Source organism: Panthera pardus, unplaced genomic scaffold (assembly GCF_024362965.1).
Source record: "Panthera pardus isolate Hobbes unplaced genomic scaffold, ASM2436296v1 HiC_scaffold_10, whole genome shotgun sequence".
Classification (NCBI taxonomy): domain Eukaryota; kingdom Metazoa; phylum Chordata; class Mammalia; order Carnivora; family Felidae; genus Panthera; species Panthera pardus.
Window position 1 is genome coordinate 93,389,578 of NW_026526655.1, and position 8,759 is coordinate 93,398,336.

Here is an 8,759-nt window from a genome sequence, read left to right on the forward strand (position 1 = left end):
AAACCTACACACCACTGCTTGGGCTAGGCATCTGTTGCATCAAAGCCCCTGGAGGACCGTGCCCTTCTCCCGTGTGCCTTCAGCACCTTTTTTTTTTTTTTTTTTATGTCAAAAGCCATCTTTTGAATCTTCCATAGCAGTTCCAGATTTGGCAGATTTACGCTCAGCATGTCAAGATCCAGGAACTCATTATGACACAGAAGGTCGTTTATTCAGTAAAACCACAAAAGCATAAATGAAAAGAGAAACCAATGGCCACATGGTAACAAAGTATATAAAACAGCAGGAACCACACACACTGCAATCCCATTAGGAAAATAGGAGGTGATTAAGGGGGAAAAACAAACAGCTTTAAAGCTTTCCCGTGGAATGACTGCAGTCTTTCCCTGAGTCATTGTTTATGAAAATAAATTCACTTATTTCCAGCAAGCTACACTAAAAATACACATATACAAAAGGCCTGGGGGGTGCCTAGGGGGCTCAGTCGGTTAAGCGTCCCACTTCGGCTCAGGTCATGATCTCATGGTCCATGAGTTCGAGCCCCGCGTCGGGCTCTGTGCTGACAGCTCAGAGCCTGGAGCCTGCTTCAGATTCTGTCTCCCTCTCTCTGACCCTCCCCTGTTCATGCTCTGTCTCTCTCTGTCTCAAAAATAAATAAAAAAACATTAAAAAAAATTAAAAAAATAAATAAATAACAAAAGGCCTGGGCTTCTTTCCCAGTTGTTTGGATTCTCATATTAATTCAGTCCAGGTCAGTGGTTCAGCTCTCGTGTAGCCTGGGTAGTTTCACCAAGGAAAACTCAGTGCACAAGCCAGATCACCATGCTGCCTGAAGTCAGTCTTCCCTGCAAGCCATCACTGGCTACCGGCCTCATAGGTGGACAAGCAACCCTTCCCCCGTCTGGAAAAGCAACACCAAATCTTTGTGCTTTAAACGCAATGAGTTGTCATGACCTTTTTTATTTATGCCATGTTATGGGCTGAATTGTGTCCCTCCTACAATTCATATGATGAAGGTTTAACCCCCAGTACCTCAGAATGTGACTTCCTTTGCACACAGCATCTTTGAAGATGCTAATTAAGTTAAAGTGGAGTCAGCAGGGTGGGCCTTAATCCAGTATGACTGGTGTCTCTTTAAGAAGAGGAAATTTGAACACAGACACAGAGAAAAGACAATATGAAAACACAGGTGAGACCATGGCCATCTATAAGCCAAGGAGAGAGCACTCAGAAGGAACCAATCCTGCTGACACCCTGCTCTCAGATTTCCAACCTCCAGAACTGTGAGACAATAAATTTCCATCATGTAAACCACCCAACAAAGGGTGTTGTGTTTTTGCAGCCCTGACAAGCTAATACATGCCACGTTTCCTTTATCCAACTTTGCATCTCCAACAGAATGTAAACTCCAGAAAAGCAGGGGTTTTTGTAGGTCTGGACCCCTGCCCTAGTCTCAGCATCTAGAATAATGCCGAGTACAGAACTGGCATTCAATAAATATTTGCTGAAAAATGAAGACTTACATGACTTCAGTTCAAAACTGTGTTGAAATAGCCAAATTATGGAAAGAGCCTAAATGTCCATCAACAGACGAATGGATAAAGAAGATGTGGTTTATATATACAATGGAATACTACTTGCCAATGAGAAAGAATGAAATTCTGCCTTTTGCAGCAACATGGATGGAACTGGAAGGAACTATGCTGAGTCAAATAAGTCAGTCAGAGAAAGACATATCATATGTTTTCACTCCTATGTGGATCTTGAGAAACTTAACAGAAGACCATGATGAGAGGGAAGTAAAAAAAAATAGTTACAAACAGAGAGGGAGGCGGGCAAACCATAAAAGACTCTTAAATACAGAGAGCAAACTGATGGTGGATGGGGAGTGGGGGAAATGGGTGATGGGCACTGAGGAGGGCATTTGTTGGGATGAACACTGGGTGTTGTATGTAAGCAATGAACCACGGGAATCTACCCCAAAAACCAAGAGCACACTTTACACACTATATGTTAGCCAATTTGACAATAAACTATATTTTAAAAAAATATGTTGAGCTACTCTTCCCTCCCCTCCTACTCCACTCAAGTCAAATCCTGGTTATATTGTTGGAAAAAAGATTCAGAAAATCCAGACTGTCAAAGGCAATACACCACATCCATTTTTGCCCAGCAGATATCTAATCCGATCGGATGGGCACCATTCTCTGAACCTGCTTTCTCTTGGATACACAACCACTGGCAACAGATTCTGACCCATCAAACTCAGAAGAAACCTTCCTCTTTGTTCAGGTTTGCTGTGGCAAATCCACAGTATGAAGAGTCACCTCCAACCTGAAATACTGGTGACCACACAGGAGCCAAAGGGTCCTGTCTCAAACTTATCCAAAATGCCCACCTATCCATCAGTCAAGGGAGCTTTCACCAATGGCCACCTCCATCACTGACTCAAACCTTAAGTATCCTCCAATTCAATTTAACAAGTTTTTATTGAGCATCTTTTCTGTTTGGGAATACACAAAGAAAAACAAAGTGGAAGAAATAGATATAGAAAGCATGATCCCAGCCCTCAAGCATAATAACATGGCTGAGCTGCAAGAAGAAACCAAGGGGGCGCCTGGGTGGCGCAGTCGGTTAGGCGTCCGACTTCAGCCAGGTCACAATCTCGCGGTCCGTGAGTTCAAGCCCCGCATCGGGCTCTGGGCTGATGGCTCGGAGTCTGGAGCCTGTTTCCGATTCTGTGTCTCCCTCTCTCTCTGCCCCTCCCCCGTTCATGCTCTGTCTCTCTCTCTGTCCCAAAAATAAATAAAAAAAAAAAAAAAAAGAAGAAGAAGAAACCAAGAAAGCATGTGGCCTGGAGACAGAAAGAAACCAGGACTGGAGTCAGGAGATGGACCAGCCAGGGGAAGTCCTTTTCCTCTGCAAAACTGGGAGGGTAAGTGAGGTTTCCCAGCAGGTCTCTTCCAGTCTATCAGGCTATGGATCTGTGACTATTAGGACAGGCTGCCCTTGTTTGGTTGAAGGGACAAAGAGACCCAAGCCAGTTACCTCCAGGAAGGGGTGGGGGAGGAAAGTTATTGTCAGACACAGCAAGGCTGATATGAACCCAGAAACCCCAAGAACAAGAGGCTTGGGGGCCGGCTCTCGATCTCCCTCTCTCCTCCCCTCTGGCATTTGTGATTCACTCTGTGAACCACACAGTTCTCTCTGCCAACATATTCCTATCTTCTGCTCCCTCATAATCTTATTTTACACACGGCTTTGGCCATGACTCTGTCCTGACTCTGCCTCAGTACATCCCTGGTCAATCTTCCTCATGTTTACTAGCTCAGATTCCTGAGAAAGAACAACTGATTGCTCTCACTCATCTGTTGACACCACATCATAATCATAATCATAATCTACGGTGGGCTGGCCATGCCAGTGTCAGGCCCCACACCCCCCCCCAAGCTACTGATATGATGGGGCTGGGGCACAGGCCATGCCTGGCATTAAGCCTGGCAGTTGAGGCAGAAGTGGTGGCCGAGCAGCATCCCTTAGAAGGGGACACAGTGGGCAGGGGGTAAGGATTTGGAAGTCAAAGGCCATGATATATGGTAGAGTCAACAAGTGCCTAACAACGTACATTATCCAGAATGCAGATTGGATTGTCCCCTAAGTGATAGCACTTAATCTCCTATAACCTCCCTCCTGCACCAACAATTAGACTTGTATCAGGTGTGTGGGTCTTAACCCTCTGACTTAAGTCTTCCAGAGATGGGGAAAGAAGCAGCAGTCAGTACCATGGCCATGAGTAATCCTAGGGCTATCCCACTGATGGGTCATGCCTCTATGTACAGTGAGGACTGGCATCAGACACAAAGACCCCTGAATTACAAATAAGAGTCCTTGGCAATTTGTATGACCTTGAGAAAAATCACTTAACCTTCTGGACCTTGATTTCTCACTTGTAAAGAAAATAACATCTTCCCTATATCCTCTATAGAATTATAATGAGGAACAAAGGAGAAAACAAATTAAAAATTGCTTTTAAAGGCATAAAGTCCTAAATGCATCTAAATAAGCTAACAATAACTTCAGTGAAATCAGAAAATAGAGTCTATAGAAAATATAGGCATAGAAAAAAAAAAAAAAACCACAAGACTAGAGGGAAATACACCAAAATGGTCAATTATCTGCGGTAGATAATGGTAGTTATTTCTGGACGGTATGATATGGGTGATTTTCACTTTTCATACTTTAACCTATATTCTTCAAATTTTCTGTATCAAATGTACTAGCGTGATAACTATAAAAATATTCCATTAAAAAATGTATGCGTCAAGGAGATCTCACTTTCTTCCCTGGCTATGTTAGTTGCGTTCTGGACATTTTATTGTTTTGTTTCTAAGTGTTTCACTTAGAGGCTGAGCAAAGGAAATAAAAGAAGGTCAGCTTCAAACCAGTCAATTTCTGCTGCATGTTAGCACTCCTTTGAAAGGATTCAAAGGCAAAAAGATGCTGAAAGGTCCCAGCTGAAATGAGGCTTACACGGTGTGTTTGCATTTCAACTATTGGGGCTGCCCTTGCTCTCACTTTAACTCCGCTGCGAAGAATTTAATTCTGCTATGCTGTTTCATCTCATTTAGGGAGCCCACATGACGCTGTGGTGAAAATTATTTCAAGAAAAATGTTCTCAGATCCTCAAGTAAAAAGGTACAATGTGAAAGTTTTATGCATTCATAAAGGGGTATTGCATACCTGGAGCCAATATGTCAGCAATGGTAATAAAAATACTCACTTTTATAGCTGAACTAAATATACCTTGAGTCCCTAACTTTGTGCCACACTCTGTGCTAAACAGAATACAATAGTGACAAAGACAGACCCAGTCCCCCAGCACCTAACACAATGGCTGCATACATAGGAAGCTCCCAATGGACAGTCACCAAAAGAATGAATATATGAGCATTTCTGCCTCTGTGGGTGTCCTCTCACCCACAAATGTGGGCGGGGCGAAGGAAAAGAGGCAGGTAATCTGGGATGAGCCAACTGTGTGCCCCATTCACCAACTCCACCCCTCAAAACTGGGTGGGGGGAGGGGGCGCAGGGGCAAACATTCTTTATCCCTTTGGAATCAAATTAAAATCAAAAATAAAGGAGAGAAATCAGTGTCTCAAAAGTTTAACTGAGCACAAGATAGAACATTAGATGATACTAAGGAATCACTGTTTAAATAAGTTTTTTGAAGGGATAAGGTTATTGTGCTTATGTTTTTGTTTTTTTTTTAAGTTCTTAATGCCCGCTGAAGCAGTTAAGGATGAAATCATGTAAATCTAGTATTTGCTTTAAAATAATCTGAAGGGGCGCTTAGGTGGCTCAGTCGGTTAAATGTCCCAACTGTGGCTCAGGTCACGATCTCACGGTTCGCAGGTTCGAGCCCTGCATCGGGATCTATGCTGACAGCTCAGAGCCTGGAGCCTGCTTCAGATTCCGGCTCCCTCTCTCTGCGCCTCCCACACTCAAGCTCTCTCTCTTTCTCAAAAGAAAAACATTAAAAAATAATAATAAAATAAAATAATCTGGAGACAATGGACAAATGGGGATCTAGGACACAAGAACTACAAGATCAGCTAGACTGGCCACCGGTTGGTAAATGTGGAAGCCAGGTAACACGGATACCAGAGGTTCCCAGACTTGTCAGTACATGTGACCTAGCCAGGAAGCTTCAAAAATACTGATGCCTGTGTTCCAACCCCAGAGACTGAGAGTTAAATGGTCTGGGAGGGTGCCTCAGCATTAGGATTTCTGAAAGATCCCTAAGTGATTCTAATATGCAGGAACCAGTGGTCTATACCAGTCTCTATACTCTTGAGTATATCAGACAATTTGCAAAATAAAACTTTTTTTTTAACCTAATGAGAACAAAAGGTAGTTGAGCATCTGGGGATGGAGGGCTCACTGGTCCCCCCTCTCCGTGCATTAGGCCCAGGCCCCGCACCCCAGCTGTCTCCAAACCTCTTGGTTCCTAAAGCTGGGTGGGAACCTGCGCAGAAGGGCACAACCACATCAACCCACCGTCACCTACAAATGGCCCCATTCTCAAGCCCCTAAAAGGCAGGAGCCCTTGAGTGTGGCCATTCCCCTGAATTTTCAAGTCTGGACCTGACAATGCAGCCTCCCTGCCCCTCCCTCCCCCCACCCTTCTTTTACTTTGCCACCCGAACACTCGAACACTCGTCTCCCTTGGCTCCTTCTTTTGTGACATGAATTATCCACTTTCACCTCCTGCCAGGAAGGGGAGGCCAGGACTTCCTAACAGCCCCATGATTGACATTAATCATCCTCAGATGGACGGATGTTTTTTACCTACTCATTTCCAGCAGGACCTTCAAAGCCCTCTCACCTGGCTTCCCACACACATCCCCATGGACAGGCACATCTTGCTGGAGAGTGCTTCATTTTAACCAGAATGTCTCAATAGTAGGTTTCATGTTCTCAGCTGTGCTCACAGTGGGGATGCGATTTTCCTTCATGAAAATGCCATTATTACAGAGCTGCAGGCTGAGTCCTACCAACAATAGGCCTCTATTATTTGTGGGGAAATGGTACTTTGGAGAAGGATTTGCACGTGGTTCTCTAAAATGAGCCAAGCGTGGCTGACAATCAAAGGCTTGCATACAACCTGTAACTTCAGCCACACTCCCAGACGTTCCAGGGGCCCGTGGTCATGGCCAGAACCTCTCTCTGAAGGTGAGAGGACCCCCAAGACCTGACAGAAAACCCAGTGAACTAAATCCTGACCTTACATCTGTGGCTCCAACAAGTGTTCTCTTTCCTTCATTCTTCTTTATTGAGCCCTTCAGAGGTATCTGTCACTGTTGGGGGAACAACCTGGGAGGCCATCTCAGCCCTGAGGAAGAAAAGGAAATAGGTATTAAGTGCCCATCAGGTGCCACTGCTGTAGACACTTTGTATTAGAGATTGCACACCCCATTCCAATGTCCATAGGGTGAGGGATGGAAAGCGAACAAGAAAGCAAACTGAATGGGGTGTACAGTCTAAAGAAGGGAGACACCACTTTGTTTTAAACCAGTGTTTCAAGCAGTAAAATTGGTTCAGTGTAGCCAGACCGATATATATTTTTTCAGAGAAGCTGGAAACATGGAATTCCAAGTGAAATCATTCCATTTTTAAATGAAGGCAAAGAATTCCATTTTTAGAAAAACCATGGTGGCAAACACTAAACATTCCAAACTACAAGCATGGTTGGGCTGGACCACCCCTACCCCGACCCCTGGGTTGAAATCTGCTACTTCTGCTTGATACATTGTGTCTCTAAGCTCCTTCCCTGAACACCCCTTAGCCAGTCCCCTGGCCCCAGGGTACCCATGCAAACTTGTTAGTGTGTTTCTCCTGCTGCACGGAAGAGGTTGCTACACATATCAGTCCCCACACTGGATGGTAAGGGATTTATGGTCTTGGCACCCTCAGAACCCAGCTTGTGCCCAGCATATTGGTCTTGAGTGAATGAATGAATCCGCATTTCATTTACTCTTCAGCTCCTGATGCTGGTGTTCTCATCCCCCATCACACAGACAAGGAAATAAGCCTCAGACAGGGCAAGGGACTTGTCCTAAACCCCCAGTCCCCACTCATGCCAATCTAACCCCAAGCCTGTGCTCTCCATGCCCCACGGGCACTGCTTCTTCTCCTGTCATTTTTCTTTGCACTTGCAAGCATTTTGTACCTGCTGAAAGCCACAGTCCTGGCTTGAGATACAAACAGCATGTTAAAATCATGTCAAAAGTCCTCCACTTTCCTTCCCAGCGTGTCACCAAGCCACTCACTGAGTTATTTACTGTTGGGGACTATGACCCCTTGCTGGGTCAAGGCTCAGCAAATCAGTAATTTTAAGATGCCTGTTAAATATCCAACAGCTGGTGCCTGTTAACTGGAGTCACCCTCCCCCCATCACTTAGGAGTTTTCAAACAACACAGAACATCTCCTGTTATGCCTCAGGCCTCAATTATTCGAAAGAAAGTATCACCAAAACATTGCTCTCCCTCCAAAAAAGAAAAAAAAATAGAAGAGCTCACGAAAATTACTCCTGAAGACACGTGCACACACTCAAACGCCCGCCTTCCTGGGAGAGATGCACTAGAGCCCCAGGGGAAAGTGGCTGTGGCCACTTCAGTCATGGAGGGGCGGGGGAGGGGCGAGGTGGGGAGGGGGCTTGCTCACCTTCCCCTGCACGCAGGCTCTGGGAAACTGACCCGCCGGGTTGAGTTCTAGCCTGGGCATCATCGGGAACCCCCCCCCCACCTCCTCCGGGCACCCCCAAACCCTGCAAAGGCATGGGGTCCCCACACCCCTTGATCGAACTCCCCGGGTGCCGCGGGCTGCCTGCTGTTCGCACTCCTGGCTGCCCAAATCCAAGTGCCTGGCCTGCCACCTTGTGGACACTACGGGGAAAACACGCCGGTGGGCCGGCTCCAAATGCCCTCTGTCTGCGGATTATCACCCTCCACTTTGAGAGGGCAGCAAGGGATGGGAATACAGATGAAGAGCAGATTAATTCGACAAAATTAAAGAGAACCCATGAGGAGGATTTGCGGATCATTTTTCTTCCACATAATTAGAGCTTTACATCAGGGAGGGTGCAAGTTTTAAATGCTCTAAATCCACACCACAGAGACCTCTTTAAAGACTGTGTGGCCCAGTGGTTACTAAAATTTGGTGGGTGTCACTATCTTCCAGGGAGATGTTTTTAAATGCA

The 8,759-nt window shown here is 45.5% G+C and overlaps 1 long non-coding RNA gene across 1 annotated transcript in view; it reads right to left on the bottom strand.

Moving 5' to 3' along the window:
• The window catches only part of LOC109270389 (uncharacterized), a 97,274-nt gene extending 90,382 nt beyond the window's left edge, over positions 1-6,892 (bottom strand). Inside the window, exon 1 of the long non-coding RNA XR_002081509.2 lies at positions 6,784-6,892. This is a non-coding gene — a long non-coding RNA (uncharacterized LOC109270389). The remainder of the gene's footprint in view (positions 1-6,783) is intronic.
• Between the last annotated feature and the right edge of the window lie 1,867 nt (positions 6,893-8,759).